This window comes from Aegilops tauschii, chromosome 5 (genome assembly GCF_002575655.3).
Source record: "Aegilops tauschii subsp. strangulata cultivar AL8/78 chromosome 5, Aet v6.0, whole genome shotgun sequence".
NCBI lineage: Eukaryota > Viridiplantae > Streptophyta > Magnoliopsida > Poales > Poaceae > Aegilops > Aegilops tauschii.
In genome coordinates, this window is record NC_053039.3 from 313,109,407 (window position 1) to 313,116,940 (window position 7,534).

Below are 7,534 nucleotides of genomic sequence, written 5' to 3' on the forward strand. Positions count from 1 at the left end.
CGTCGTCGGCGGCGGGGCAAGGGTAGGTCGGCCGTCGGCGGCGATCCTCCATGGCCCCGGCACCTTGGTCGCCGGCGGCACCATCAGGCCGAACCGCGGCAGGTCCTCGGTGTCGCCGATCGTGAGGCTGGACGGCCAGGCGCCGCCCGGCCAAGCCCCCTCGTCGGAGTCGCTCGAAGACATGGCGGACACGGTGGAGGGGAGATGGAGTGGCGCGGTGGAGGGGAGAAGATGGGGTGGAGAAGGCCGGCACGGGTTGGCCTTTTATAGCCGGCGGGGAGAGGGAGGCGCCGGTGGAGCGTCGGTGGAAGGCGGGCGGCCCGACGCGTGGGCATGCGGCCGCGTCAGGCCCGAGGCGGAAGGCGGGCGGCTCGACGCGGGGCAGGCGGCCGGTCGCCGCAGGCGCGGCAGCGGAAGGCGTGGTAGCCGAGGCCATCACGCGGGCGCCCCGACGCGGCGGCGGGCGCCAGGTCGTGGAAGGCGCGTGGCAGACGAGGCCATCACGCGGGCGCCCCGACGCGGCGGCGGGCGCCAGGTCGTGGAAGGCGCGTGGCAGACGAGGCCATCACGCGGGCGCCCCGACGCGGCGGCAGGCGGCCAGGCGCGGCAGAGGCGACCGGTCAGCGGCCGTCGGTGGCGCTCGGCGCGAGGAGGCGGCGCCGGCATGCACGCTGGATATAAGGCGGACATGCAGTTATTGCCCCACGACGGATGCGCCACGTCCACACGCACGCCGGTCCACCACTGCCTGGTCAACGCCCCCTTGACCCGACATTGTGGTCCCATGCCATTGACCCCGACATTGTGGGCCCATGCGTGCGGCTCGGCTCGATGGCTGTCGGCGGCTGTGCGGCTCGGCTCGCTCGGCAGCCCCGTATACACGGGCGCACGGGGGTATCGGCATCGACGCGCGGGGGCAGACTTTTTTACATTAGACGATCGTGCCCCTGGCTGCGAAGGGGTATGGACTTTTGTTTGTGATGGATCAGGGAAGAAGTTCTGGAACTTGTTTTACCTGCAGCCTATGTGGGTTCAGAAGGTAGCGAAATAATATTGAAATGCTGAATTTGTTCTGGAGCTTGCAGTTACAGTTACATGGATATTACTCTTCATGATTTATACTCAAACATCAATGATCAATGATTAATGATTTATACTCCAGCAATTCCAGGAATGATTTTAGGATATTACTCTAGATTAGGAGTTTTAAATGGAGTACTCCATCAGATTAGGATACTACTCTAGATTAGTGTGGCCACTATCTAACAGTTTTTTTCAGAACTGAATTTCAGAGTACTCTAAATGCTGTGTGCCCTAGCATTTCTGTGTTCCCTGGCATTTCGGTAGCATTCAGTAGCATGACAATTTTAACATGTTGAGAAAATTTCAGTAACATGAATTTGAAATTGAGTACTCAGTGTAAGGATTAAATGCGCACAATTTGGGTATTAGCTTCCCATTCAACATTGCGAAAATTTCAAATACGCTAAGTATCATTGCTAGTGGTTGGCTGACTAGAGAAGAGAAGACAGTTTAGTTGGCATGGTTCAGACTAGTAATTTGTGTTCAAGAATCTTCCTGTTCTCCCATTGTTACCAAGCATGATTTGGCTAAACCAAGCATGATCTTGCTTGCATTGCCGCCTTTGCTACATGAAGCAATAGGGTAGGTTCAGTTTCACTGAATTTTTGAAACTATATATCATTTGCTGAATTTTTGCTCTACATCACTTGCTCCTTGTAAATTATTGCATATATCCAGTGACTGAATTTTTGAAACTATAGGTGAACCTCTTCAGCAAACATAAAACAGTTAACTGAAACTGTCTAAAACAGTTAAGTCCACTTGATGCTTAGCTAATGCAGGCCAACAGAATGAAATGAACTACGAATTTGTTCTCTGAAATACATGCTTTCTCTAGACTGAGTTTCCTGCCTTTTCCAACTGAAATTCAGTTAGCCCTGGCTAATAATTATCTTGCTCACTGACCCAACAACATCTCAGAAGACATGAGCTGCGAAATGATATATGGCCAGGTGCCCCCACCACTGGAAGAAGATCCAGTGTCAAAACAACCCTGCTATCCCAGCCTCTGTGAGTGCGCCCAAATTTGGCAACACTTTTCAAGTACTGAACCCATCTAGCACTGAACTTGCATCATCTTTCACAAATTTGTTGTGCTGCTACAATTTTTCAGGTTCCATATCGACGCCCTCCGCTGCAATATGTCCCAAAATTCAGAACTAGAAAGCAACGGAAACATTCCTGAGTTCAGATTTTGGCCGCTTTCAGTTTCTTCTGCAAGCGCTCACAAGGGTTTTGATACAAAATCGTGCATGGTGCCATGGTATCGGATAGGCCGGAATTTCAACAGGGACAATAGATAGTGCATCGGTAAATTTCTGAAACTTGGGGATGCATCACTGGGATAATATACAGTCACTATAGAGAATAATTTCATTACAGAGTAAATTCACTATACAATACAATGATGCTGCCATGATGCTCTAATTAACATCAGTTTCACATCAATTCGGCCATATGACAACGATTTCAGGGCGGCGCAGGTGGGCCTTCGTCGCCGGCTGAACCCTACGGTGGCTGGGGCGTGCGGTGCAGCGATACGAGTTGGATTAGGAGCCGGGAAAGGAAAGAGTTGCAGTGTTGCCCGGCGAGGTCTCAAACTCTCAATTCATGCTTAATTAAGCTTTGGCGCGAAGCTTCAAATGCACGCAAGCAAATCCGATTACCTGACGGATCACATCACATACGCATCCACGGTTTGGAATCGGCATCACACCTGAGCTGATCAATAAAAGGCAGCCAACCTGCTGCCTTTGCCCTCACCTCGCTCTGACTTCTCTTCTCGCACCTCCGATCTTCCCCCATCGCCTCCTACACCAATCACCAGCCGCATCGTCCCCAGCGACCGGCGTCCCCTGTCCTGTTCCCTTCCCATGGAGATTGCCTACCCCTACGGCGGGGAGCTCACCAGGAAGCACGGCTTCGTGACAGGCCAGCCGTTTGACGCCAAGATCGACATCATGTCCGGCCAGAAGCGCGCAAGGGAGATGGAGATCCTTCGGCAGCGGTTCCAATCTGAGCTCGTCGCCGTCCGTCGCCTCCTCCACAAGGCGGCCGCCGTGCTAGTTCCCGCCTCGTCCCCGTTGACTCCCCGCGTCAAGGTGAGTGGTCGAGGTTTCTTGGCCGAGGAGCCGCCGGCCAAGAAGAGGAAGGCGTCCCCTCCCGTTCCTGTGATCAAGAGCAAGAAGGCGCCAACGAAGAAGAAGATGACGGCCTCTGAGAGGGAGATGCTCGCGGAAGACCTGGAGCTGTTCGTTGCGGAAATCCCCGATCACATCGTCCAGCTCTTGAAGGAGCAGAGCTGCGCCACCCGCCCCGGCGAAATCGAGATCGACGTCCACGCATTGGACGACGCCGCCGTCGTCGAGTTGCAAGAGCAGGTTGACAAGTTCGCTCGAGAGAAGAGGTCGGCGAATCCGTCGCCCCAAGAACGCCACCAAGACGGCCCTGAGGTGATGGCCGAAGAGGAGGACGAAGAAGTTGACATCTGTGGCGGCGTCTCCCCCTTAGCGATCGTGCCGCAACCTCTGCTGCAAGAACGGCACCAAGACGGCCCTAAGGCCATGGCCGAACAGGAGGAGGAGGAAGATGTTGACATTTGCGGTGGCGTCTCCCCATTACCGATCGTGCCGGCACCTCTGCTGCTCGTCGAAGATGAAGATGAAACAGCCAGCGGCAGCCCAAGCTCCAGCAGCAGCAGCAGTTCAGATACTGATTCCAGCGACAGCGATTCAGACACTGATTCCGGCAGCAGCGACTCGGGTTCAGAGCACTCCGGCGGCAGTGACTCAGATTCTGATTCCGATGAGATCGTCGACAGTCCAGCACCGGCCATCACGCCTCCAACATGTGAGCAGCTCGCCCGTGCTCTGGAAAGGCAGCGAAAGGAGGCCACGTCCCGGGCAAGGGAGAAGGCCCGTCAGGAGCTGCTCCAGATGGAGAAGACGGCAATGCCTGACGATACCCTACACCGAGAGGATCTGAAGAGGCTCGGCATTGATGAGTACAACACGGCGAAGCCCAGCAACTTGTTGCGGCAGATTGGGCTCTACCTCAAGGTTGACGAAGACTGGAAGCAGCAACGCCGTCAAAGCTTCCACGAGGATTTAGAGGAAGGGGAGATTCGGTCGTGATCATCGTTGCTAGCAAGGTCCTATAACAAGTGATGCTGTTGCTGATGGCTTGATGCCTCACAGGAAGAAAACTTGTAGCTCGATCTCTTCTGTAAATTGTATGTGTGCTGAACATGATTGGATATATGAAAGTACATGATCAATTACACTGAGTATCATCTACATTTTTAGAGTCCACAAATATCTTTAAAATTTATGAACATTTTTTCTCTGGTTTCATTTTCTAAAATACATGAATATTTTACTTAAAACTCATGAAGATTTAAAAAACTCATGAATATCTTTTATTAAATGTACGTCATTTTTTGAGAAAAAAATAAGTCACTTTATTAAAATTGGCAAACATTTTTTTAATTGAAAAAACACAGAAATATAAAAAAGTTGGCTACAAACAGTAGCCTTTTTTAGAGATTTCGCTGCATTTTATGGATCAACGATGTTTAGTGGAATTGTTATAGGATCATGTGGGGCAGCAAGCATAGACATGGCGTCCAAAGTTTAAATCTAGAGAGTGTTCCGCTAAACTTCAGCTTCGTATTTGCTATCTTCACTGTCATAGGTGAAGTCGCACTCCTCGAAATTACCCGAGCATTGATTGACTACCGCTTCATGATTTCCGCCTGCTTTATCCGAGATATCCTTACTGTGGCACAATCCAAAACTATTAGGATCGCATGACTAGTAGATCATCGGCAATGTCTTGGCTCTTGGGCTGCCGGCACACAAGGTCTTCTAGAGTCGGTCCATCAATTATGTCACTAAATGCAACTACAGATGAGCCAAGATAGAGGTCGCTTTGGTCTCAGCAAATAGCCGCGACAGCTTCTTCCATCGTTTCTTAAAACTGTACCATCAACATTGAACTTCGCAAAACCAACCGCTGAGGCGGGATCCAAGGCAAAAACACTAGGTCCTGGATGTAGCCGGTGAGAGCTATGTGTGCGAGACATATAACTCTGCTTCGCAGTAGGCGAGCACAAGATCGGCTGGCCCAATAGCGGTTTCTGGGAGCAGGTTTCAGTGTGTTTCTTTTTCCCTTTGGTTTGGTTTTTTTCTTGTCTTATTTTTTCTTTTCGGTCTTCTATGGTATTTTCATTTTTCCTTTTTCTTTTGTTTTCTTTGCTCTTTTGTCGGTTTTCTGCTTTTCGTTTTCTCTTTCCGATTTTCATCGGGTTTTCTTTTTCTTTTTAATTTTCCTTTTTCCTTTTTTAACACGTGTCTACTTTTTTCATGCACAATATAGAATTTTCGTGTACATTAGGGATATTTTAATACATGTTTAGCATTTTTAAAATAAAGGATTAACAATCTTCCCAATATATATTTTAATGAATACTTTTTTCATACACGTTGTACATTTTTGTATACATTAGGATTATTTTTATACACATTTAACATTTATTAAATACATAATTTATTTTTTCAAATATATGTTTTGATGTTTAAAATTTTCATGTACGCCATAGATTTTCGTATACATCAGTAACATGCTTAACATTTTTTAATACCTGATTACATTTTTTTCATACATGTTTTTAATGCCTACAATTTTTCATACACGGTGTATATTTGTTGCATACATCACGAATATTTTTATACATGTTTAATATTTTCAAAATAGTTTCATACACATCATACTGAGGCGAGCAGAGGCAACAGTTGTTCGTCCCGAGCGCACCGAAGCTTACATGGGCGGACGGCCCACCGTGCGGCTGGTGTCCAAAAATTTAGTGGGCTGAGTCCAACTAAATCTAACAGAAAGCAGAGCACCTAAACATGCGCGCGTCTTTAGTGGGCTGCAGTTTTCTGAGGCACATAAAGCAGAAAAAGCTATTCTAAAAAAAGCAGAAATAGGCGATCACATATAACTTTGGTCTTTGAAGACATTGCCAACTTTCGTCTTCACTTCAGCACTTCTGTTTGTTCTCGTGAAGCACGGACTTGCGCCATGTCGCTGCTTCAGAATCTTGTTTCTGCTTTCTAGGATCTTTGATGATACCTGCTTTTGTGATAGCATATATTATACTACTACTGCGATTTTTTAAATCTCAAATGCTTAGAGCAACTCTTACGCGCCGACCCAAATGTGTTATTTTGTCCGCTTTTTGTCTGTTTGGTCGACCACTCGGCGTACGTCATGTTTAAGATTTGAGTCGGCAGTGCGCCTAACGGCCGCGACCCATTTCATGTCCGCACATAAATTTGAAAAGGCCATCGGCCATAGATCATGCCAACGACTATGTCGTCGCCCGAAGTTCATGCCGGCACCATGCTCGAAGATGATGTTCTGCATGAAGTCGTCGTCGCCGGCCACCGGCATTGTGTCGAACAGGTTACGGGCGCCGGAGAAGATGTCGGCTGGCATCTCATGCGCGCGTTTCCTCAGCCCACCAGATGACGAGCCACCGGCTACCGGTGTAGTGTTGAGGTCGATGGGTGCGGGCGCGGGCGTGGAAGGCGCCAGCACACTCACCTCCGGCGAGCATTCTCCGAAGACTCGAGAGGCTTGCGGACAGACGTGGAAGCCGAGAATCAGGCGAGTCACCGGCGCGCGGGGCGACTCTGGCAGCACCATCCGAGGAAACGTAGAATAGCTGGTGCTGACCGCCGGTGCTGGCCACGATGGCGTTGACGAGCCTGTGCTGGCCAGGGTTTAACCCTAGGTACAACAGCGTCTCCCTCGTTGCCGCCGCGACGCAGGCGCTGGTGTCCTCTTGCTGCACGGCGGCATCGAGGTCGTCGTCCATGGCGAGCAGCGGGAGCGCGGGCGGACGGGAGGGTTTTGAGGAAATTGAAGGGAAATGGTGGAGGCTGCCACCGACTGGCAGCCAGGGGAATAGTTGACGCACGCGTCCGTCTCGTGTCCACACCGACGCAAATGAGGCTTAAAAATGGATCAGGAATGGGTGGGTCGGCAAACGGACAAAAAGCAAACACGCGTTTGTTTGAGTCGGCGCGTTGGGCCGACTTTTCTATCTGCCTTAAGATGAAATGGGTTGGCGCTTGCTCTCCGATTTCGTAGAGTTTGTGCAGATCCGTCACCTGTTCACCTTGGTGTCGGTCAGCAGATTGTGCCTGATCTTGCAGCAAAAGATTGTGCACGTTACCTACCACAAGACCGAAGACTGAACTCAGGCCCGTTATTGGTACTGATAACCTGTACTCCCTCCATAAACTAATATAAAAGCGTTTAGATCACTATTTTAATTGTCTAAATGCTCTTATATAAGTTTACAGAGGGAGTACCAATTACCCAACAGAAACTGTACTAATGGATCATACTAGAAGGTTTCTCTTTCTAGTGGGTGGCCGGGCGT

At 49.9% G+C, this 7,534-nt stretch overlaps 1 long non-coding RNA gene across 1 annotated transcript; it reads left to right on the top strand.

Moving 5' to 3' along the window:
• The first annotated feature begins 2,003 nt into the window (after nucleotides 1-2,003).
• LOC123493868 (uncharacterized) lies at nucleotides 2,004-2,236 on the top strand. The gene is made up of 2 exons (XR_006663273.2): nucleotides 2,004-2,094; nucleotides 2,198-2,236. It is a non-coding gene; the product is annotated as an uncharacterized lncRNA (long non-coding RNA).
• The last annotated feature ends 5,298 nt before the right edge of the window (nucleotides 2,237-7,534 follow it).